The sequence below is a fragment of the Homalodisca vitripennis genome, chromosome 4, assembly GCF_021130785.1.
Source record: "Homalodisca vitripennis isolate AUS2020 chromosome 4, UT_GWSS_2.1, whole genome shotgun sequence".
In the NCBI taxonomy this organism is placed as follows: domain Eukaryota; kingdom Metazoa; phylum Arthropoda; class Insecta; order Hemiptera; family Cicadellidae; genus Homalodisca; species Homalodisca vitripennis.
The window spans coordinates 51,055,421-51,083,126 of record NC_060210.1 but is presented as its reverse complement, the minus strand read 5'-3'; positions in this window follow the sequence as shown (position 1 = coordinate 51,083,126).

Here is a 27,706-nt window from a genome sequence, read left to right as displayed (position 1 = left end):
TTTTAAGCTAGATAATATGATACAGATTGAAACTATTGATTTTATTAATAGGAATACTGGTTTTACCATGATACAGCAAAACATAAGGAGTTTAAGAGCAAACTTGAAACTTTGTTGGTTGAGTTGGCAATAATAAAGACGCCTCTACAATTAATAGTCTTAACAGTGATTTGGATTAATAGTATTGGAATGAGTTTCTATAATATTCCAAATTACATTCTTATTTTTAATGCTAATGATGTGTACAGGACTGGGGGAGTGGTTGTGTATGTGTGTGTAACTTTTAACCAAATCATAATGTCTGACGTTAAGTTTAAGTCACCAGACGTTTAAGAGGTTTCATTGGAAATGTTAGAAAATGTTGATTTTGTGCTTTTAGGAGTTTATAGATTACAGACGCTACATAAGAAGACTTTTCTACATGAACTGAGTTATTACTTCAATAGAAACTGTGTAAATTAATGTAATAACTTTATAATGGTGGGATATATAAATCTAGACATGCTGGATTCAACTAGTATTATAGATGATTATAAACTTACATTAGCTGTGAATAGCTTAGAATCCTTAATATACAAGAATAACAAATACATCTAAACGGTGTATTGATCATATAAATATCAAAATTAAAGACCAAAACATTTCTAACCAATGCTGCATTGATTGACGGACAGATAACAGACCATTGTTTAACAGCTGTTTGTTTCTGGAGGCCAGAATTGGGGACCATATCAGCTGATTGTATGCGTGCAACACAGCGCAATATTCATACCGCATTAACCATGAGCATCTTAACAATTTGCTTGAACTAGCTGACTGGAGTGATGTGTTCTCAGAAGATGATGCTTTGTGTGCGTTTGATAAATGTTATAATATATTTTCAGATGTAATAAGTAGATATAAAGAGAAAAACAACGTAAAAAAATAAATTTAAACCTTGTATTGACAAATACATTTGTAAAAAGATAAAACCTTTTAAAACCCTTAATAAAAAACCTAATAAAAACCTTTTACTAAAAAATATGTAAAAAACCAACGAAACAATGCGATACTCAGGTCCCAGTTCACAGACATTATCAACAAAATACATTGCATAATACCTAAAATCAAGCAAAATTATTATCAATCACTTTTTGAAAGACATGAAGGTAACTCAAAGGAAATACGAAAAAAAGATAAAGAAGTGACAAACCAAAAACCTACTAGGAGTTCTATGATTTTGTTAGAAAGTAATAATAAATGGAAACTAATTTTTAATAAAGTTGGAATAATGAATTTAATAAAAAAAATTAATATTTGTACAAATAAAGATATTTATCTAAATTAAATTACAAGAAATACTTCATTAAAAGGACAGTGCCACAACTAAATGTATGTTGCATATGTAATGGAAAGTGAAATTTGTAAAGATAGATCTCCTGGGATAGATGGTATAACTTTGTTATTAATAAAACCCATTATAAAAAATTATTCATATCATAGTGTACATTATGAACTTGAGCTTAGAAACAAGAGTTTTCCCTGAAAAGCTAAAAGAAGCTGTGGTAATTCCTGTACATAATGTAACAATTATAGGTCATTATCATGCTTCTCAAAAATGTATGAAAAAGCAATGAAGAAAATAGTTGTGAATTACTTACAAAAAGTCTATTTCTTTAGTAGCCTAAACATCAATTTGGATTCAGAAAGGGTTGAATACGGAGATTGAGTTTATGTACGGGGTATCAAATGCGGCGAACAATGGGAAACGAGTTAGTGGATTATTTTGATATATATCGTCTTTTTACCAAGATAGACTTCTGAAAAAGTTTTAAGATTCTGGTATGAGAGCTATTGTATTTAAATGGTTTGAAAGCTACATGCTGGAAAGAAAGCAATGCGTAAGAGTAAATGGTGCAGTGAGTAAAATTGAAAAAATAAGATATAGAGTCCCTCAGGATTCTGTACTAGGTCCCAATAGTTTTCTTAATATATATTAATGATCTTTGTTATGGGACTTTTATTGCAAAATCATCTATTTGCCATATGAATACCGCTTTTTGTTATATATGTCATCAATGGAATGATATACAATTTTAAATTAATTCAGATGTGAAAGTATTTCAATGGCGGTTTTTTTAAAAAAAAACCATATATTACTTAGTTCTGTTAAAACTAAGTTTTTTAAATTTTTTTTATTACGTATCCAACACAAGTAGGTGAGACACAACGAGATAAAGCGAAAGAGAGTACAGATAGCAACATAAATATATTTGTTTCAGCGATAACTCCTAAATACCAAGGTCCCAGAGACTTGATATTTGGTTAAGAGGAAGGAATCTATTGATTTTGGGATCAGGTGGTAAAGGGTAGTCTTTCCGCCTTGACTGTTCCCGTCGTTACAAAAGCTTGTTGCGTTCACTTAGGTCCTTTGTTGCTCTGTTGTATTAATTTATTTTACAATACATTTCTAAATGAACTGAGTTCATTTATACTATCATAAAACATTACTTTAATGTTTCGTTCTCTTCTAGAGATCAGATTATAACATTTTAATTTTAATAAAGGAGTTGTCAATATTGATTAAAGTCATTGCATTATGCGGTGCTACCAAGGTCTCTTAGCCTGCAATCTTAAAGGTCCATGCTGAGTAATTATTGGTCGAGCAATGACGCAGTGTAGGTCGTTACTTTCTCATCTAGCTATAAATATTTTCTAATTTCTTATTAAGGAATTAAAAATTTTAAATTTAAAATAATGAGTTATTTTATAAAGAGGATTTCATGTAATTGAGTGTACAAAAGGCCTACTTGTATGAATTTATGATATTTGTAAACATTCTGTACTAACATCATACTATCGTAATTATTACAGAATGGCCTTGAGTACTAGTTTTCGCTCAATATCTATTGTACACAATATCTGCCTCACCACTGGTTTTTAATTGATCTATTGACATTTTTGGGGTAGTATGCTATACAATAATTATTTTCATTTTGTAAACCACAGAGTTCACTTATTTTTTCAATTCCAGTGAATTTTTAAGTCTGGTAAATCTGTTAATGCAATCACAACACATTTAGAGTGTGCTTCAAAACATTGATATTGATTAAAATCATTGCATTATGTGCTTCTACTAACGTCTATTACCCTGCAAACTTACAGGTCCATGCTCAGTAATTACTGGTCGAGCAATGACGCAGTGTGGGCCGTTACTTTCTCATCTAGCTATAAATAATAGCTTCGTAATTGATAACAGAAGTCTAATTGAATATTCAATAATCCCAATAAAGCAATTATTAAATAATGTGTCCGTACCCGCAATTACCGTAATCAATTTAGGTGCGGCCGTAAAAGTCGCTAGGCTCGTAAAAGCGATAGGTTCAGCCTAGGCTCAGGTTAATGGAGCTGGTGACTTATGGTAGTATTCTTGATTATACACATTTCAGTAGATTAGACAGTGACTGTAGCAAGCGAAACTACAGACTCAAGTTCACTACTACCATATTGACTATTTACATCACAAAACTACTTACGCCACATAAGAGATCATCCGAATAGTTTCTAGAAGCAATAATAATATTGCGGGAGTATCTTCAGCAGTAAAATATAGTATAATAAAATTTAAATACAAATCTCTTTACAAAAGTTAACAGCTTGTACTTAGAGATAATACTTCAAACTGTTTAACATTACCAGAAGTTTACATTACTTTCAACGTTTTCATAAGCTGGCCTATTTATTAATCCAGCCCAATCTTCTTCAATCTCTTTTCTTAGAAGAAATTGAACGGCATACAGACCTGAACTCCCAGCCACTAAAATCTCCCATAACTTCAGAGCATTTGCGTTTCAATTTGATGAAAGTACCCTGAAGTTATCTGAAACACTTAAACTCTTGCATATAAAAACATAAATATCTCTGAACTAAAAAGACGTAGCTGCAATAATCCATAGAAGGGGAGAGAAAATATTAATCGGTACAAAACATTAAAATAGGCTATATAACATTGTGGAGGAAATGATGTTAATTAAAAGAGACCTATAAAATATAAAAAAAAGAATACAGGAGCAATAATACCAGCCATAACCCACTGATTTACAAACGCTCATTATAAATATACGATACGAATAATCCAAATCCTAATAATATTATAAATATGAAAATGATTGATTGTTTATTATCCTTTCAAGTGTAAACTATTTCCTATGTTTAGCAGTTTTATTTCTGTACTTTGGCACGGCAGAGCCAATTACATACATTAGAACTATTCAACCGATTGTACTGAAATGTTACATGGACATTCTAACATCCCTGTTAAGACATAGCCCTATTCTTATTTTGAAAATCCCTCCGAACTATGCTTCACATGTCTCTAAATTAGCAAATAAATCACGTCTTGGTATGTAAAGTTGCGGGACATTAATTGAAAGCGCCTGTTAAATCTATTTTGTGTAAACATTGTTTTGTGACAGCACAGCCGTATGTTTAATTAATTTAACCACTATATTCGTTTTGTTTAGATTTAAAGTGTGAAAGCATAGAGTTAGCTTTATAATGACAACTCTTCTAATTAACCCTTTTGTGCAACCGCTGTTGAACACAGAGTAAGAAAATATTTAAATAAGGAAATTAAATGATGTAGTTAAAATATACTTTTAACTATATATTTTAGTTAATATTTGATGAGCAATCCTTCGTCACAACTGTATTCATGCAGATATACAAGGCAAAGTTATAATCTAACTTTTAATATTATTTTAAAGACTGTAATAGACTTCATCTTGGTTGTCAAGAACACACACACACACACACACACATACACACACACACACACACACACACACACACACACACACACACACACACACACACACACACACACATTCTTGATTGGAACAAGGCAAAATCAAATGTACAATAATAAATACTAAGACGAGTAAATTACAATATACAAATATACACTTTTTGACACATTTTCTTGATCATGATTACAAGTTAAACTCAACATTGGCATCCAAAATATAATGAACTCGAACAATAGCGCTCGTACAGGTGCAAAGCTGTGTAAGTGTAAATCTATTTTCTTTGTCGGGACAACAAGGGAAAATCAACGCAAGGCAATGGTGATATCCAAAACCGGAATAGATTTCCGGAAGTTTCGGTTTTTTGGCCGAAGTAAGTTGCCAAGACTTATATATGTATATATTTTCTTGATCGGGGCATCAGTGCAGCTAAAGTCAACAGACGGCTCAGCAATGTCATGTATTCTAACTTAGTCCTTAAATAATAAACAATAAATATTATATTAAAAATTGAATCTCGTAACCATGGATTCCGAACTGGAAGTATCAGATATGTGTCTACTTCCGTTTGAAAAGCATCATAAGGCTAATCATGTTAGATCATAAACGGTTCAACTCAGAAGATTACGGCCCTCAATTTTGACATTTTCGTGCGAAGACACGGGTAACTGTTAGTGTAATATAAATATATCCTTCATGAAGTGTACTTTCTCCAACAGCGTTTGTAGGTAAATATAGAATGAGCTTCATTTCAGCAAATAGACAATTGTAAGAAATCAAAACTTGCCCATGTGGTATTTGCCAGAATCTATAATTTGCTAATATAACGCCTTTATATGGAAAAATCCATAATTGAGATTTTGAAGCATGCAGTACATGAGGGCTGGTACCTAGCGTTGTGATTATGAAAGAAGGGATTGAGAATAAAACCAACAAAAAAACCATAATAAAAGTCGTTAAAGCTTTATAGCTTTAACGACTGATTGCTTTAGGGAAACTGATTTAATTTCATATAAAATATAAATATAAATTAGTTTAAAAAAAGTCTTTAGCCAAAACAGTCAACGTCCATAAGGAGCCTATGAGCAGCAAGTGGAATGTTAAACAAAAAAGTCTTGAGATTATCTAACGCGTTAACCGCCAATTATTTACGAGGCATGGTTTGTACATGGGGGCTCCAGGCGCTCCTGCATCACATCTTTCAACTGATGTGCTGATTCTTGCTACTCGGTGTCCTTTTTATACTCCGACAGCACACGCTGTCTGGTACTTAACTGCTGACGAGTGTCAGCTTGTGCTATCAGCGTGACTCCTGCTGCTGCGTCATATCTTTAAGCCAGGCATTGGCCTGCTGGCTGGTCCTTAACTGCTGGTGAGAGCTTGCTTGTGCTATCAGCGTGACTCCTGCTGCTGCGTCATATCTTTAAGCCAGGCATTGGCCTGCTGGCTGGTCCTTAACTGCTGGTGAGAGCTTGCTTGTGCTATCAGCGTGACTCCTGCTGCTGCGCTACCTGTTTAAGCCAAGCATTGGCCTGCTGGCTGGCCCTTAACTGCTGGTGAGAGCTGGCTTGTTCTATCGGCCTGACCCTATCGTATTACAAAACAAGTGCTTCCACTAAAAAAAGCTGTCAACTTCGACTTCGACCTCTAAATTAGTACAGAATAGTTCAAGTGTCACTGAAATAGTTATTTAATCAAATACAGAAATGTTGCATAAAAATTCCGGGCGAAGCCGCGGGTATATGCTAGTAATACTATAAATGCGGAAGTACCTTTGTTTGTTTGTTTTGCTTTCTCGCGCCAACTATTCAACCGATTGTACTCAATTTTTAAATGGAGATATTTAGGGCACCTAGTATGAATATAGGCTTATTACTATTTTGTTAACCCCTTCAGGCTACGCCCCACTAATCTCTAAAGGTGCGAAAAATCTTATTTTCTTTCTCTAAAGTTTTAAATAATAATTTAAAGAGCCTATTAAATCTAATCAACTGTTCTGTTAAAACATTATTTTTGACACCACAACCATATACATGATTAAATCAACCAACATTTTAATTTTGTTTACATTTATAGTGTAAAGTATATAGTAAGCTTAATAGTAACAACACTTTGTATATCAACCTTTCCTGCAACCACTGTTCAGCACATAGTAAGATAGTATCAAGATAAGAAAATATACTTTTAACTGTACATTTAAGCAAATATTAAATATGCAGTTTTTGGTTCGTACTGTAATATGGATATCAAAGACAAAGTTATCAAGAATATGTATTCTTGCTCGGGAAACAAGGCAAAATCAATTATAAAAAAAACCCTGAGAAAATTGCAATGCCTATAAAAACATTTTGACAGATTTTCTTTATCGTGGCAACAAGTCAAATCAACATTGGCATCGGAAATAGAGGTAATTCACTTGAATTAGAAATGCTAATACCATATTGATAATAATAAATCTAAGACGGATTGAGAAGCAAAAGCATATACTTTTTACAGACATGTCACAAGTTTACATATATTTATTCTTTATGAATGAATACTGAGTATAAAAACAAAAGCAGCAACATTGATGGTCCGCAAAATAGGCATAAATTTCCTTTCTTTGGAACTAAAATAATCATAAATATTATTAGTAACCGGGCAAGTTTGAAAGGTTCAGGTCTTTGTGTGTATGTCTACGTAGAGTTTTCTATAAATGATCTCGAAAGCCGTTTGAAGGGCAGTGAAGATATTTTAGGACCATTGAATAAATATACGGCACATCAAGATGTTATGATTTTTCACTCTACCCCTTTACCCGAAGTGACATACAAGCGCGCAAACACTTTTAACGACTCTTTTTAAGTGAAGGGGGCTTCTCAGTTCAAATGGATATATACCTATAAATTTGGTCAAAATATTATGTTGAAAAAACAATAACTCTTTTAAGAGTAAGAATAACTAATCATTTATTTGACATCGTTAACCAAAATACTGATATACTATCTGCACATCCAAATCAACATAACCAAACTAATTTTGTAACCGCCCCAACAAAAAGAAATGTTTAATTCATAACTTAATTTAATTGCGATAAATTTAAAGGACGTTGTATAATCGTGCATCAGCTAATTTTAAAATCTATGTAACCAGACGGTCTAAATAAAAAAAACTTAATCCGTAATCCTTTAATTTAATTCTTCGTTGACTCTAAATATACTTTACAAATTGACAAACTAAATTTTTATGATATCCATAGGCAAAAAAAAGGAACTTAAAACATAATAATTGACTAACTCCATTTAAAAAATATCATAGAACCCTATTGTATTATGTCAGAAATATTTTCACTAAGAAAGCTACGAACTTCGTGTTTCCCAGCATTGCTCTAAAATATGTCTAAGAGTGTTATTGAAATTGTGTGAACTATTCAATAAAATACACGGAGTTTTGCATAGAAATTTCGAGCCAAGCCGTGGGTTTTATTATATTTCTGAAATTTTCTAACTGTAAAAAGTTACACCCATTAAATCGACTAATGCCGGCGCGAGATGGAATACAGAAGTGGACCATTTATCTTTTCCTTACTTCCCTAAAATCCCTCCATTATTACTTAATGTTTTAGGTCTGATGTGTCATTTAAAAATTGGGTAACTGTACTTTTCTGCTCTTACTTAAGTATTAAGAATTGTATTACCCAGCGACGCAGTGACGATGTTTAATGACACGATAAAATACTCATACGTGAAATAATAGATTGCAGTAATTCATTAAATAATATTTAGCATAGCATTTCTTATCTTTTCACTGTATTAGTCTAAATTTTTTATAAGCCGTTTCTAGATTTCTTGTTTACATGCAATTACTATTCAATAATAAAGCTGAATGTTTATAGGTCAGTTCTGAATATAATAAAACACAGGTTAGGTTCTGTTTAATAGTTTAAGTTTATTAATGTAAATTTTATGAGACACACAACCACTCTATAAACACTCAGCTTTAGTATTGAACTGTAATTGCATGTCAACAACAAATCAAAGAACCGCTTGTAATAAATGTAGACTAATATAATGACCAGATTAGTAACATTACGCTACATTTTATATTATTCACCTCACCTTCATTTTATGACGTAGTTCTGCAGGTGCAGAGGTGGTACCTGAGAACACAGTAGTCGGAACTAGCAGCTTGAGGTAAAATAACAATGGTGAATTTATCTCCGTGACATAGTTCGGCGATTCATCAGGAGTTGCTTTGTCGACAGATTTTCTTTAATAATTCACTGGATCTTTGTTTTAACGTGACTTTTGTTCCTATAGCTAGATCTCTAGTAACTAATTTTACCAGTGAATAATTTTAGTCCAACTATCAAAAATATCAGAGGCTACTACACTTCATAAAGCATTTAATATTTTGAAAGGGTTTTATGTTTGTCCGAAAAAAGAAATTGTCTCCCAGCGCGAAGCAACGATTCGTTGGCAAAAACCAGGTGAGGAAGTTGATAAATCCTTACAGGCACTTAAATAACTAAGTAAAATATGAAATTTTACGCATGTTACCTATGAACAGAATATGAATGATTATATTTGTTATGCGTTCATTAGAGAATTAATTTCTTCTAGTGTCAGACTAACGAGAGAAGTCAGTACCCATTAGAGATCTAACTCCAGCACCAAAACCTAATCCACATGTAAATCAAGGACTAGTCAGTGATCTATGTCGATGAAGCAACTCCTGAATTACACGAATAGCCGAATAAACCAACCGAATCACGGAATAAAATTCACCACTGTCTATAGGCACGCCGCCCTGTTGCCTTTTACTCAAGAACACTTCTAAAAATAGGCGCATTCAATTGTGGATTCTCCAAAACTATAACCTCATTTTTTAGTCGACTCTTTAGCTCGAAAATCAAAGGGCTTAAAAAATTAAGAGTGAAAAGATTCAACGTCTGGGTCTGGAACTGCATTGATTTATATGACATCGTCTACGTCCGGAAATCGAAAATGGAGTTGCTAATGTCATGTCAAGATTGTGTGGTTTTATTCCAGGCAAACATAATTTACAAGAAATACACAAAAGGTTTAGAAGTCATGGTATAATTAAATTTTATCACTGGATAAAAGAATTGCTCCATATTTGGAAGAACTGCGTCAAATGTACCCAGAGCTGTAACCAAGGTTTTGAAGGTATAAGGAATCTGCAAGGCAATCATTGTATTTTCATGCTTGAATACATCATCGTCATCATCAACAATCATGATAAGACTAAAGTGAACTGCTCTGTCTTTTGAGAATGCTTTCTTATACCCATTCAGACCATGGATGTAAAATCCCAGAGGCAATGATCAAGTTTAAAAGTATAATGGTTTAATTTAGAAAACGCATCTGACGCCCAGAGGAGCTAAGGACTGTGAATCAGTTCGGTCAGGATCCCTCCACTCGATTATATTCTTCTATGTACATTTAAAAATCCCACTCAGCATTAGTTTGATGTTCACGCTTCCAAAGAAATCTCACTATAGTAATTAAGTTTCAACATTGCTTTTTCTACCTGGTCCTGTCCTCATTTGGAATCACAACCGATCAAGCAATTTGACCCTTTAGTGGAAAAATTTGAACTGATTCAAGCGAATCCTAGCCATGCACGTGTCAGATGCTCAGATGGAGAGGAGAAAACAGTATCAATCAGAAATTTAGTTCCAGCACGAGAACCTGTTACATGAAAATTAAGATCCAGTCAGTTATTAAATAAAATCTGTTGATAAAGCAGCTTCTTATGTATTTATAATTTAAAGCCATTCCAAAATACAGGCGATTCAATTAAGACTTCCTATTCTTACTTAACAAGATCTAATTCTTTAACTCAAACTAAGACTCACGGGAAATGACGTTCCCGGATGTCTTCAATGTTAAGAACATAAGAATTATATGATATTTAAACATAATATTAATAATCTGTTCATTATAATAATTTTTTTGTGTTCATTAATTTGTTGCTTACAATCAGTTACTGTACAAAAGTAAAGCTGAATTTCTATATTTTAGTTATGTGTCTAACAAAATGTATCATTAGATTTGGTACTAGTTGTTTAATTCTTCATATCACTTAGAATATATTAAAACTAATGTCATTTCCAAAATTATGGCAGACAGTAAACAAAACCTTTAGCAACTGTAATTGTATCAAAATCTAGTTTGTTTTATTAAATACACAATCTCCTAAGTGTTAGGAAACGTTAATTAGGAACACCTGTGTATTTGTTATCACAAAATAAGCTCTAAACAATGATCAAACCAATACAACTAATAAATTGTCTATTATAAATGTCTTTCCAACATATATTTAGAACATTTTGGGGTACTGAAGGTTTTCCTCTCATTATCACTTATTAATTGTTTAGGTAAATCATGCATAGATTCTTTGCACAAAACTATAAACATTATTGTAGTCAAATTTAATTAGGTGGTTGTTCCACAAAATGTATGTAAGTGTCATTATTCGTATTACTTTAACCCATTTATACTTAAAAACAGCTTGAGCACACTAGAAATTCAATTTGAGGACTCAATACGCAATAGTTCAGTTACTGATTACAGCATTTTTCTTGATAGTGTAAAAATGTTAGTTGGGAAAATGATTGACTTTAATGTCGTATGCTGGTGAATGTTTATGAATGTTTAATTTGCATCGAGCAAAAAAATAAAAAACTACGAAACAGTAAAGGAAAGGTTTAGTTGAGCTATACAGATTCTAAATTATACAAAAAAACACCATTTGTAAAACATTGTTTTACGTAAAAAATAATATTTAAGATCGCTTGTTTCATTATTTAAAAAGAGCTACCTCTTTCTTCAATACATTATTGTTCGCTTGTTTATAAACTTTTCTTGTTTAATCTGTATATCTTATCAATTAAACGGACAACCATTTAAATGCAAAATACAAAAAATAGATTATGAAACCCGTGTAAGCCTAACTACGACGTAAGACATAAACTTCAAAATTCTATACTAACATTGCTCAAACTTTACAATATTTATGCAAATAAAAAAATAAAATATTATAAATAGTTATTAAAATGGTACGTGCATTCGTAAAATACGCATTATTTTAGTTTTATTTCTAATACTAACGAAGCACAAGTCTATACAATAAATATGTTTAGTCCATTAATTGACAAATTAGAAAACATCTACAAAGGTAGTTTTAGACGTAGTTTTTATATGGTATTCATAAGAAACTACATACCATATCAGGTCCATTAAATTCATTTACAGCTAAATAAATTATTTTCAAGAGAATATACTGATTATTGCCAAATTATTATTAACTAATTTTGTTGTTCAGATATTTGGATTTCCACTGAGATCATAATATTTGCAACTTAATATTATAAAAGTTTAATAATTTAAGGTGCAATAGATATCTACCGCTGACATTCTATCGTAACAAGGAACAACTCAGTATCTACCCATTAATTAGTATCACTGAATTCAGAAATATACATTTTTATTACATTTTATATGAGATATGTTTATTGTTGCATAAAACATAATATTACATTATGCTTGAAATTCTATACAAATCAGTAAATTGTAAAGGTCCGCACTTAAACAACAACCAAGCAAGAATGGGATCCTATTATCTTTAAAAATACAATTGGCATTTAAGTATCGTTACCTTTAATATAGTTTTGCAAGTAATAAGCTTGTAATTTTGACGACTAACTTTCAAGTGCTCGGTTATTACAGCAGAGACATCATTTATGCAAAACATATTGTAATTAAATTACAATTGAGGGATTTACACATCAATATTTCACATAAATTTCTAATTACGACAAAAAATTGAAATAAATAAGTATTGAAATGAGGTTTTATATGACAAATTTACTTACTGAGGTAATTTAATACTAGTAGAGAATGACGACACTTGTATTGTATAATCATAGACTGGAGGCATACTATTGCCCAAATTATTAATGCGGCCAGTATCTTGGTAAGTACGTGGAGAACAAATCCTAATCTTTTGGCTGTTTATTATAACACATATTAGTCAAATTAATGAATGTTTTTTTTTCTGATTTGAACATAAACAACTATGAAATTCATATATTTCTGGTAACTTCTGCGAAATTATTAGGAATGAAAGACGCTGCCCGTGAACTGGATCTCAACTCAACACTCATATTAAATAACCCCTTCCCACCATGGCTGAGTCGCACTGAATTGTGCACCTGATGAGACAATGACAATGCCAATTTACCTGGATTACACTACATTTTATATTTTGTGATCTAGTTGTCTCTGATGTCAAAACGAATTAATTTGTTCGTTTTGAGCTTCTTCGTCATCGACATTTTTCAATATCTTCAGAGAAACATGGCTTCAGATTCCAGACTCTGTATTAAGATGAAGGTGAACTGGAGCTAAACCTGACACAGATATATAAAGTGTGTACCAAATTGTATGCACACTGTTGGGATCTCGAAAAATATAACAGTACAGCAAAGATTAAATGGCCAAATTTGTGCGTAATAACAAAACTAAGAAATTAATGAGGTTAGGTGTATTCATTATTTTTAAGTTCATGAGGAGTGTTTTGAACGCAGCAAGTGAACACACTCGCTGCGCTCTAAAAACTTTTTTGGGTAAAATCTTCACAAACTGTCACAACTCTCTTATTAATACCTATAATGTATTTTTTTACATTAAATCTGCATGAAGATCTTTTAATTTTTTACATTGTAATGAAAAATATTTCAAGCCTAGCAAGCATGAGGTGTAGGGTAATTTGTATATTATTAGTGGAGTTACTGTTTTAGTCTAAACTACTGTATTTTATATATGGTAAAAAGCACATTTTAAGAAATCATTAATATAAGCAATTAATTTTGGTATTTTCAAACATACTAAACATTTTTTTATTATTGAAAGGACCCGTCAAGGCCTTACTGAAATCGGGTTATTGTGCAAACCGATTGGATACTTTCAATTGAATCCAATAATCCTTAATTCTCATTAATTTAACAGTTAAAACAATTTAATGACTTGGATAACTAATCCTATCTTTCAGCTTCGTCATGTATAAAAAATTTCAAATAAAATAAAAATTAAAAAAAAACTAAAATATTAAAGTAATAAGTAAAACATAATATGCATTCAATGCATTTCACAATTACAGATATCTTAAATGCTTTCAAATGAACTGAATCACACAAACTTCAGCTTTCCACATCTTTGTTCTTTGTTCTTCCACAGCTTTCGACTTACGTTGGTTGCTCATGGAAGTAAATACATTTGTTATTATATATTCTTTGAATTCTTTTTTTCATTATTTCTGCCAGCCTGTGCGTGATATAAAGGTCCCAGAGACTGAAAGTTAGTTCAAAAATTCTTCTTGAACCAAACAAGAAATGTATTCATTTTGAGGTCAAGAGGTCAAAAACCCAGTCTGTCCATCATGTGGGTGCCATTTTGTTTTTCGCGTTTCGTAAAACAATTAGAAGTAATTATTTAGATTTTTAATATGAGTGGTATCAAATAGTATCACTTGGAAGAAATAGTCGATATTTATCGAAACTAAACTGTCTCTATTAACACTATTTTTATAGAAATTCATGAAGAGGGAAAATTATATATACTTACATAAAAATATATATTATTGGATAATTTCATAACACATCTATATTACTTAATTTTTAGTATTGGCTAAATTAAACGATTTCCCCATTTCTGTGACTCGTGGCAATTGGTAATAGTTTCCAGTGTGTGGATATACACATTTAATTTCCTATACAAAAAAATAGAATATTTACTTAAATCTTAAAATTTCTTTATCAAAAACAAAAATATGTTTCCGTCAGAAAATTAGCAATGATAAGTAATATACAGTTATTGGTTTCTTGGCTTTGTTTTCAAATTAGTAGCAAAAGTTGAATATTAACATGAGATATTAGCTGTATATCATTCTAATATTTGCAACTGATAAACCGTTTTATATTTCGTTAATTGTAGTTTTCGGTATTTTTTTAAATGAGAAGTGAAATTTGTTACAGTTAATTCAAAAAATTTCATATTGGGATATTAAATATCAATGTTTAAAGCAACAATTAGCAAAATTCGTCAACAACACGTCTTAATGAAAAATAGCATTTGAAGTGACTTAGTGTCCATGCATGGGTGTGTGCCAGCAAAGTCTGTGCGGAGCTACAGGCGTGTCATAGCAGAGACCGGCCAGATATTGTACTGTACTGTTTGCTATCTTGCATACATTATCAGCAAGTACAGCGGCTGCCACTGATAGCTATGCCGACTTGCTGATAACAGCCGCACCATTTCTGCCACTACACTGTTGAAACTGTTTTGATTTATGAGATGGCTGCAAGACGGATCAGCACCGATCCATCTGATAGCAGCCGCTGAATAGAGTTGAGCAATCGTTGCTGATATGTTGAGCGTCTACTCTATTATTCACAACTGATCATTGACGCTGGTACTTGGAACCTATGAGTCAGCCATCATGTTAGTAAAGGAGCGTGAGAGTACTGCGGTTATTAAGTAATAAATGGGAATTCAGTCAGTAATTAAGTAATTTAGTAAATATTATAACAATTTATTATTATGGATACCACCGGCATTCCTATATTCGCTTTTGTTAAAATTTCTCTTGTTATTTCGCTTCATCCACCGATTTCAATGGACTTTTGCTTGAACAAAGCAAAACAAATATTTTTATACTTTATAATACAAAGACGAAAGACAAAATGCTAAAACAAAACCACTTTTAAAGCCCTATCAGAATGCATATTGTTTTAAATTCTTAATATTTAATACAGATTGGAATAATTTGTATAAAAATATTCACTTAAAATAATAGTTTTAATCACTTGGGAATTGCACTTTTGACAAATATAACTAGGAAATTAAAGAAAAAATATATATTTAATAATTAGTAAGTATAGCTAACTTTGGGCTTTCAAACAACTTATAGTCTAGTAGCCGAAAGCCAATATGCGTTGTATAAACACACAACCTGATTTTCCTGAAATCAATAGTCAGACGCGCTAGTTTTGGTAGAGCTCGAGTCGGGAAGGGTATCCAAAAGGTTACAAATATGAAATGATATTCGTGTGCACATTTTATTCCTTTTAGCTTTTCACACTTAAAACCAACGTTTAATACGTAAAAACTGTTAATAAACCACACCTGACCTTATAAACACTCTTAAAATAGTGATATACAGTCTCGTTACCTAGTTTTCTGACGGTGGTATAAACATTATTTATATGTGAGGTGTATCAAGTTAGAAACATTTTTATCTTAGAACAAAATAATCATTTCATATTTTTAACCTTTCTGATACCTTCCCATTATGACCGGCACCAAAAATGGCGTGGCTGATGGTCAAATTTCCTTTTTAGCAAACATGTCAAGTAAGAAAAACAGGGTGTGTCCTTATATAGTGCAAATTGGCCCTCTCTTGCTATATTTTAGTATTTAAAATTATTTAAACATTCTTATTTATTTTGTGTAGATACAAATTTAGTTATAGGAAACTAATAATTACCAACTATTTTAGCTACAGTCAAATTAAATTAATCAACGCACTTTTAAAATTTTAAATTTTGCAAAAGTAACGAGCGCTTCTTCAGTTACACTCCAAACACTATATTTACTGGATTTTCTCTAGTTTTTATAATCATTTTGTCACTTGTATAAGCGAAGTTAGAATATTCCACGTTGTTATTTTAATAATATTATTTAACCTGGGATAATGATATAACACTTGAACTTAATAGTATTTGTCTATATAGATACGAAAATGAAAATACTATTATCTTTTAAAAACTATTATTTGATTTATTCATTATGAAGTACACGGGCAGATTCCTTTTAAAATCGTGTAGCTGTCTGTCTGTCTTGTCTGTCCGTCTGTGCGATGACTCTTAATAGAAAGGTACAGGACATGGTCCTTAGGTTCCTTTTGGTCCATAAAAGAATCCTATTTATTCTGGTCTGAAAAGGTCAAAGGCCACCAAATTTTGAAGTAGCTCCGTAAAAATTCAGTGTACACACATTTCGTTACGTGTCCCTAAATAAATCGTTATTTCCGTTTCTTATGATGGTAAATGACAGTAAACTTTAAAATGGCCAAAGATTTGTGATTGTGCAATATTTGTTATACCTTACTGTCCACGGTGCGTTTAAAAATATTTTATAGTTCTATGTGGCATAATAATCCACTTATAATAAATAATAAATTAAAACATTTACATTTTTATTTCAAATCAAAAATATTGATATTTTACGGTGCCGCACCGTACAAATTAGCACTAATAGAAAATTGTATTTTTATTTCGTAGATGTTTAGAAGAAGAGGCTCAGTAATTTGCAAAGAAGGCAACACAAATTAACTACGATTGTGATTTGTAAATTCATAAAAACTTTTTGGCTGGCATGAAGAATATCACAGTAACGCGCAAAGATAGGAGGCTCTTTGGTCGTCCTTTTGATAATTGTCTAGTCAAAGATCAAAGATAGGTATTCGAGCCGTAGTCAGCCGATCAACCGACCAGTGCATGATTGACAGGCCCGCAGCTATCGACAGTGCGCTAGTCACGATCATCTCCTTTTTGTGATCTCCTTATAGTAATTACGGCCTACTGCTACTACCACATCTGTGGGAAACGGGTCTCCGTCAGCTTCCACGCTCTGAACACACGTCTGATAACCTGCAGCACACCGGTCACCTGATGATAACCGCCAATGGTGAGCCTGTGCCGGCCGTAATAGTAAAACGGCAAAGTCATTTTATTCAGTGTCATCAAATAACCATATATTTAAACCTAACGCGTGAAATAGATTCTGATATTATTAGAAATGGGAGTGTCGTAAAATCAAACTAATACTCTACAATTTATGAGTATTTACAACCAAACAAACGTTCAATTTGCCATTTCTCAGAAAAGGTCAATCGTGAATACAATCATTACAAAGCAAATTTAAATACACAAAGGGGCGTCACAAGACGGTTAGCTTAAATTATACATAAAATCCGACAAACCGTAAAATGTTATTGCAAAAGCCCGATAAGGCTTCATTGATCGCCTCAACGTCGGAAAAATATGGAACTGGAGTCAGAACGATCACATATTTCTTAACAACAATAGCTATGAGCTTAATATGATTCAATGTTAAATTATTTAAAAATGTATAGCTTTTCATTTTCTTTTAGGAAAATCAGGAAAATCAGGTACACAAATTAGGTCATATTAGAATTCATTACTATGTAGGTATGCTTAATAAGCTTAATATGATTCAATGTATGCTTATTTAAAAATGTATAGCAGGTTTCCTTTTGGAAAATCAGCTATACAAATTAGGCCTTATTAGAATTCATTACAATGTATGCTTAATAAACTTAAAATGATTCAATGTATGCTTATTTAAAAATGTATAGCTTTCCATGTACCCTGTGGCTAATCAAAAATTATATTTACATTCTGAGCATAGTCGCGTAGGATGATTTTGTGACATATGGCATTTTTATCTTAGTGTAGTGCTAAAAAATACCAACAGTAAATTTCAAAACTTTCATAGTTCCTGTCCATTGTTTATATAATTTTTTCATGCGAAAGTTAGGCCAAAACCAAATCAATACGTCGGATAGCGTAAAGTGTTTTTTCTTGAGCTCTACCCTCTTGGTTCAAAGATAACCGAAAAGTCACTCCCGCTTCACATGCCACATAACGCTTATTCCAACTGTTCAATGCATACAAGTAGAAGGTCTCTATATCAAATGTGTATAAATTGTTTTTGGCACTGAGGGCTTCATATCTCCTCTTAAATCGTGCTAAATCCGTCCTGGCTTATAATGTATCACGTTCATGCTATGTTTTTTAATCTATCTAAAAATTTATTCTAGATTGTATATGAAGCTAAACAATTTTGACTATGGGGACGTGCCAATTTCGGTACAATTTATCTCAACAACGAACTTGATCACGTCAGTTACTTTTAGAACATGTATTTACATTTTAGTTAGGAATCATAGATAATTAAGGTTATAGTATATAAAATGTTCTTGACATAGGGGCTGTCCCTAGTTGACTCCAAAACCGCTTAGTGCTATTTTCGTAGCTGTGTAGACCTTATTGCTGCCTCTTGTTCGGTCCGATTGGCTCTAACAAAGAAATGACTATCAGAAAGTCCATGCCAATCTTTTTAAAGCTGCCTTTAAAATTTTGTTTATTATCTTGTTGATACGTATATACATGTTTACTCAAACATGTGCAAAGATAGATTTAAAATGTAATTGAGGAGTTAACAAAGAACGTATATTATTTGATACTGGCAGTTTCAAACCAGCGGTTTCGCACGTAATTTTCGAAATTGAAGAGGGTAGACTCCTTAGTGAAAGATTTGATGTAATACTTTGATGTAATACGATAGAGCTCCATGTTTTAAAAATGAATTAGGCATATGATATGATATGATATATATATATATATATATGTGTGTGTGTGTGTGTGTGTGTGTGTGTGTGTGTGTGTGTGTGTGTGTGTGTGTGTGTGTGTGTGTGTGTGTGTGTGTGTGTGTGTGTGTGTGTGTGTGTGTGTGTGGTGTGTGTGTGTGTGTGTGTGTGTGTGTGTGTGTGTGTGTGTGTGTGTGTGTGTGTGTGTGTGTGTGTGTGTGTGTGTGTGTGTGTGTGTGTGTGTGTGTGTGTGTGTGTGTGTGTGTGTGTGTGTGTGTGTGTGTGTTACTTATTATTACAGTGTCCGTTTTTAAGTGATACGAAAGTTAAGAACAGTTCTAACTGGTTCATATTTTAGGTCTTGCGAGTTTAGGGTAAAATATTTCTGGTTCGAATAAATTACATTACTGACCCCACAGCCTGTTCTAAAGCCCAGACCAAGAACATATACATATAAAGGTCTAGAAAACCTACTTCGGTCAAGAAGCGTGTACCTCAGGCCCTTTTGTAATCTACTTCCGATCTAAGATACCTCCAGTTCCATAATTTGGGATTGCCCTCTTATCCCGAGAAAGAAAATATATACACATACGTAGGATTAAAAAGGGCATATGTATATGGTCTTTTTATTAGTGGACGGTCTAAAAGTCAGATATTCATTTTCAATTTAATTTAGTTAGGATGCCACAATTCAGTTTGCCTTTTGCATTGATCAAGAAAATATACGCATATGTAAACTTAACTTACATTTATCGAAAAGCATCTTAATCCGTCCCTAGCGTTCTGCTTCCGATATAAGGGCAATAGTGGAAAATCCTCGGAACTAACTTAATTTAAAATTTCAAACTAATCATTTATAATAAGCTTTGCGTAGTAAAAGTCTTGTAGTTTACGGTCTGCAATCTGGGACACATATTCTGATAGAGAGTGATTAGTTGAGGCATGTCTGTGAACATTCTCCTGTTTTTACTTAAGCACACTACAAATGTCATACACATTCGCAGAAGATCTAACCAGTTTTTGCTACTTGTGTGCAAACATTTACAACGTTGTTTATTAAAGTGGGTTTTATTACAGAGTTTAAATAGTATTTATAATGCTTTATATGGCTAAAATACATAATTTTCGAAATCTATAATAAGTGGCATTACAAAACTGACCAAGCACTGTTTTTTTATTACTTTCCAAAATTTAAGTGTAACCAATGATTCTGTATTTTTGACGAACTTCTACAGAAAGTATTAACAGCTTTAATTTTAATTTATATTACGATTTAGAAATATTATGATTATTATTCTGAGTTATAAAACATTCTATTAATTATAAAATATACTTATTGCTCACGACTTCGCACGCAATTAACACTTATGAAAATGATGAAGCCCTTTGGTACTTTTCAAACGTATGTACTCATATATCAGGTGTATATTATTTCAGTGTTTAAAGAGAGGATTCGAGATTTTGATAATTTCTGTGGATTCTTATATCAGATTTTGTGCGTTTTAGTCCATTTTTGTTTCTAATAGTCTGTTATATTTCCGACGATGGAGTTTAAGTTGCCTTGTTGCTTCGACCTAGAATATATGCGAACATTATGAAGGTCTTGGAAACATAAAAAGGTAAAAAGCGTCTACTTGTGGCTCTTGCAATCTACTTTCAGTCTAAGATGTTTTCAGTGAAAAACAGTCGAGTTTGCTTTGTTGTCTCAAAGAAGAAAATATAGTCATACAAAGGACTGAGAAGAAGTAAATTGGTCAGTACTGTTTCAGAAAGGGATTTATGTGGTAGTTCCATGGGTTTGGCACACCCTTTGTTTATGATAGTAGAGTAAAAGATTTAGAAAAATCGAATGAATCTCTTATTGCTCAAAATCGGGAACTGCAAAATAAGTTTACATTGTTGCAAGAGCAGTTTGATGGTCTTGAGCAGTATAATCGTAATCGAAACATTCAGATTGACGGTGTGCCTTATGATGACAGAGATGCGGTTTCTACTATTATCTCGAAACTGGGTGATATTATCGGAGAACCTGTTAATTATGAGGTAGATATTCAAGCGGCTCATCGGATTCCAACGTACAGAAAATCTGGAATAAAACCTATTGTCGTGCAGTTCTCGAGTAGGCAAAAAAGAGACAGTTTTTTTGAAGAGCACAAAGCAAAAGAAAATTAAGTCCACCCAGATTATAAACTCAGCCCCTGACGCATATATCTATATAAATGATTACCTTACCCCACGCAACAAGGAAATACTTTACAAGGCAAAGCAATTAAAGGAGAAAGGATTTAAATACGTATGGCCCAAAGAGGGGAAAGTTTTTGCCAGAAAATCTGATTCCCCGAATCACAAAACTATTTGGATAAAATCTAACATTGAGCTGGAAAAATCCTGAAGACATTGGAGGGTTAAAATGACTGTTTTAAATATTTTTCTTAGTACAAATGTTTGTCTGTGTGTATGTCAAGTAATGTAAGTTTCAAGGGAACCAAGTTACATATTTTCCATTTAAACATTAGAAGTTTGAGGAAACATTATGATGAGTTTTATGTATATTTATTAAATCAAGAAAAGCAATATGATATAATATATTATCTGAAATATGGATTAAACATGGTGAAGAGGAACAATACCAACTACCAGGATATGACATGCTGGTTCAGCCCAGACCAGACAACCAGGCTGGTGGTATTGCTGTGTACCTGACCTCTGGACTGCAACACTCTTATCAGTTGCTATTCCTGCCCACTGCTGAAATTATTCACATTTCCTTCAAAGTTGAAAATGAATATAAACTTTCTTACAAAATATCGTTATATGCTATTTATAGGTGTTGTAAATTTACCTACAATGCATTTAAAGTAGATTTTGAAAATATACTGCAGAATGAATGTGGTCCAACCTTAATTATTGGAGACTTAAACATATGTACAATAAAAAATACAGGGTCTGGTAAAAATTATTTAAGTTTAGTTTCTGCTTATGGATTTAAAAATTGTATTACCCTTCCGACAAGAATTAGTAATAACTCTGTAAGTAACTCTGTAATCTCTCTGCCTTGATCATATTTTAATTAGAAATTCTAAGAATATTTGTTTTGATTGTAGTATTTTAAATCTGAATATAAGTGATCATTTTGCTGTAACTGTTGAGTTATCTGCTCACGCTAATATCCATAAGGTAGCCAATAATGATACTGTTCCGTATTATAGAATTGTTGATGCGGGAGTAATGCGCAGACAGCTATGCACGGCTGATCGGGAAACAGTTTATTTTATTGATGATGTAAACGAATGTGTAAAGAATTTTTATGGCATTTATAACTCTGGTCTCGAAAAATCATATAGATTGAAAAAGATAAACAGTAAAAATAGAAAGCGTAAAACGTGGGTAACTAATGCATTAGTCTCACTAATAAACAGGAAGAACACATTGTTTAAAATGTTTTCTATGAATAGATTGGACCAAAACATTAAAGTAGAGTATACTAGTTTATCTAAGCTTGTAACAAAAAGAATCGGGGAGGCAAAAATAAATTATTATTCTTCCATCATAGAGAGAAATAATGGTGATAGTAAAAAGTACTGGTCTGTTGTAAGGGACATAATGAAAAAAAAAGAAAGCATGAAATGAAAGAAGTCAATGTTAACAATGCAATTTTGCCTGTTCATGGAAATGAGATTCTTATTACCAATTATTTTAACAATTATTTTGTAAATATAGTGAATGATTTAAGGTATGAGTTTTTTGGGTGTGACATGTTTATTGAGAGTCATTTAGATAGTGTTGTTTACTTTGATAAGATCACCATAGGTATTAACGATGTGCTTAGGATAGACTCCAGTATGAAAAATACAAAAAGTTCTGGTTTTGGTGGTATAAATATTTCATCAATAAAGAATAATATTGATACATTAGCACCAGTCCTTACGGCCATTTATGACAAATCATTGAAACAGGGTGTCTTTCCCACAAGCTTCAAGAACGCAGTTGTGGTGCCTGTTTTTAAGTCGGGTGATGATATGCTCATCTCCTCGTATCGGCCAATGTCCCTTATAAACACTATTGCTAAAATATTTGAGGTATTTATTAAGGAGGAGCTTTTAAAATATTTTTTAAACCAAAGCATTTTTTCACCACAGCAATATGGGTTTTTGCCAAATCGTGGTACTGATTTGGCAATTGAAGAACATATATGTGAAATAGCATCATTAGTTGATCGCAGTAGGTGTACTTTAGCTGTATATTTGGATTTTAAGAAAGCGTTTGACGTTGTAGATATTGATATATTATTAAAAAACATTAAGGGATATGGAATAGGTGGCCTTGCATATAAATTACTAGAATCCTTTTGCAAAAACAGAAGACAAACAGTCAAAATAAACAATACATATAGTGAGTTATTGCACATTGGGTACGGTGTTGCTCAAGGTGGGGTGGCAGGTCTGTTAATGTTTTTGATCTATATCAATGATTTATTGAGTATTCCATTGAATTCTTCCATATTTGCCTATGCAGACGATACTGCTATTGTGTGTTCAGCTGTGAACCGCTATGCCCTTAAAGCTAAAATAACTAGAGATCTAGAGGTTATTTCAAATTGGTTAATGTTAAACATGCTTTTGATAAATAATTCAAAATCTAAATGTATTTTGTTCACTGGTTCTTCATGCGATGTAGAAAATCTCGCGTTGGAATTTCAATTGGTCTGTCACAATCATCAATGCTTATATGAATGTACATGTGAAAATATTGGATTTGTTGACTCAGTTAAGTATTTAGGCGTTTTTATTGATAGTAAGTTAAAGTGGAATAAACATGTGGAGTACTTGGAAAAAAATCAATTAAGCTTTATATTATAAAATCAATTGTAATGATGCAAAGGTTTGCAATAAGAACTATCCATTTTATAAAAAAAATCAGAGAGTATGTCTTATTCATTTTCGCAGAATGATTATCTTACAACTGATCAATTGTATTTGTTGACTGGTTTGTTGCATACATATAAGTTTTTTGGCAAGTATAGCTTGAAACAATTTAATGCTCCTACGCGAACTTCGCAATTCATTACTATTTCAACGCCCAATTTCAGAAAAGAAATTTTAGAAGACAGTTTTGTTTTGTTGGAAAAGAAAATTTCAATAAGATTATTGTACACTTTGGTAACGACATTTTAAATGAGGGGAAACATCGTTTTAAAATGAAAGTTAAGAGCGCAATTCTCAAAAAAGGAAATTAATGTATAATAATGACATTAGTCTGCATCTCAGAAGCATAGCTTATATATTTTGTGTATTGACAAAATTTCGTTTTAACCTTTGTTCGTATTAAAAATATGTTTATTGAATTGTTAATTATATATGGTTTATTGTTTATATTTCTGTTAGAATTTATTGTATATTGTTGTTGATCTGTGGTTGTTTTCTGTATATTATTGTTGGTTTGTATTTGTTTATTTATTGCAGATGTTTTTGTTAAATGTAGCTTTAAAACATGTATTGTTGATTTTTAATAGTAGATTAGTTTATTTATTTATTGTTGATATTTTTGTGAAAATTGGTAGTTAAATAATTTGCCGCGGAATTTACTGTTCAGATACTTGTTCTGTTAAACATAGAAAATGCATGTTGTTACTTTATTAAAAGTTAGAAGTTAAAAGTGTTGAAATAATGACGAACTAATAATTGTTACAAGACTGGCTGACAACTAATACTGTTTGTCGTAATTAATTTTGTTTCTTATGTTAATAGTATTTCCGCGCGAGCTCTGTGAGCTCTTGGAAAGTATTGTAAAGTTTCTTTAAATAAAGCATTTGTCTACTGTCTACTGTGTACCCTCATTACGGCAGACAACCTACAATTAATACGGAAGTTATATTAATTACGAAGAGAAAGAGCATTTTCAAAACTAAATAAAGTTTGATGCTAATACAGTTTTTCAACGATTTAAAACTGGCCGTACATATTTACGGATATTTTATAACACAACTTATTACACATTACATAATTATTTTTACTTTACAATTATTATGTTCCTTACGAAAAGCAAGAATTTAGTACGTTTACTTAAAAACATTGTTGGCTTATTATAACATTTATAATTTAAACATTAAGCACCCTGTCTAGGCTATCAAGAACAAAATAATAGGCTGGTGGAGTGAAAATTAGAAAATAATGTTTACGTACCATATTTTAAAACTGGTTAATAGTAGAACGTTTAAACTAACTAACGTTATACCAACACTTGACCATTTGTATCTTATTGTTACACAGCACATCATGTCGCTATGTTACGTTTTGCTGTATAAGGAAGATATAAGTTTTTCCGCGTGTTTTCCGAGTTCTGCCAATACTCATGCACTGGTGGGAAATCAGTTATTGATTTATTGAATACAATATTCTGGCGCACTCCCCGTCATCCGAGTCCGGAGACCGCTAGTAAACCTGTTTACAAGGAGGAATGCAAATATTGATTAAGTAATAAACTCAACCTGTAGAAACCGACTTTCACTCGGGGAAGATCCTGCTCCATAAAACGCGTGTACGTCTGAGCGTGCCTACTGCCGCTGCGACATCCGCCAGAGTATCCGCTAGCGCACTACCTGCACCGTCACAAGGTCACCCGTCCTCGGGAGATCCAATCAGACCGAAATTTAAATACGCCTCACGATACCTATCTCGCACTAGAACTATAAAACACCGGGCTCGTTTGTTCCTCGGAGATACGCGGTTATGGATTTGAATAGCAAATGAACCCCGATAATAATTATACAATTACTGTCAGAACGACCATTACTATACCTGTTAGTTGAGTATTTATTGGTCTTATCATTGCCACTATTGTTTATTTCATGGTCGGGAATAAATGACGATATCGGTGTTTAGAGGTGAGACCGGCGCGGCTCGACTTGGATAGCTGTTGCGGGATATTCGTGCTACCAGACTCCCAAGACTATTTCCTCTGATATCGGAAGATTTCCTAGCCTGTGGACAAACACATATAATACTATTTCTTGCTCAAGTTACTACGTTTTTAGTAGATATCGTTCCAAATCTGTCAAAACTTTGTTGAATTTTCTAGTATGAATTTATATTTATTGCAATTCTAATCTAATCCTGTTGCTTCCAACTAATAAAAAGATTTATTGTCCAATGGAAAACCACAAAATCATCCTATGGCCATGAGAATAGAACTATGTACATCATAATTTTATTTGTTTACTATTGTTGAGCTCTCTAGCAGCAAGATACTCACTCCAGCTGAAACTGTAAAACTAAAAATGCATGTAACATTGTTGGACTCTAACCTATATATCAAAACAATTAAAGATAGTTTGGGTTTTAAATCAAGAATACCTGCGAATTTTCAGTATTGAACAACAGTTAAATTTAATTTAATTACATTTAAAACGCACAAACCTATACGTTTAGATTGCTATAGAAAGTCCTAAAACAATTTAAGTCTTATGTAATTGGTTTGTGTATTTTAAATGTAATTAAGTTAATAATACCCAATACAAGCTGCATCTTCAATATTTTAACAGGTAAATGATTGATTGCAACGGAATAAATAAATTCAAATACTCATAGTACAACAGCAATATTATTATTGACTAAGAAAAGTAAATTTTCGGTTTATATTCATTATATTTGCATATTTATTAAAATTGACCAGTCAATCGCGGGTTTTGGGTGATTCTTTCTACTAAGGTAGTGGTAACCTAATTTATAATAATAAACTTTCTGTATAAACCCACTTACAAGTTATTATTTTCCTCTAGGATATTTTATCCGTAAGAATTCTCGGTTACAGAGCACCAAGTGAATGTTATGTGTCAACTCCATCCCTCCCATTACATACAAGGACTCTAGTCTCATGTTTGAATTCTAAATTTTCTAATATGTGTGTGTCACATGCCTCCAGGTTACAGAGCTTTTCATGTGACTATAAAACGTAAAAAAATAGTTTCACATGTATATCTGCAGAACAACTGAACCCGGATAAATAGAAAAAGTTAATACTGGACGGAGTGCGGAAAGAAGACAAATGAACATATCTGAAACTGGAAATTATATAGCTGTCTCATCATCTGTGGAAAGATGTGTGTGACCAATGACCCACTGGTGAAGGTCACTCACATCTAAATCCGGTTGGAAATATGTAATGAAGAGCAGATATCAGGATTTTACACAACCATCTCCCATGAAATCGGGTATCTACGTTAAGAGACATATCTAATTAAGGATGGTGAATTACACCCTTTTTGAAGGCCACTTACTTCCCGTACTTTTATAGTAAAACGTTCCTGTTTGGGTTGTGGAATATTAATAATAAAACAAAGCAATTGAAACCTTTACAACCATGGAACTAAAGAGTCGTAAGTTTATGGTATACTACCGTTAATAATTTCGAATGTGCCATGCATGAGCCAGTCATACTCCAGCCCAGGAGCCTACCCGATTGACCAT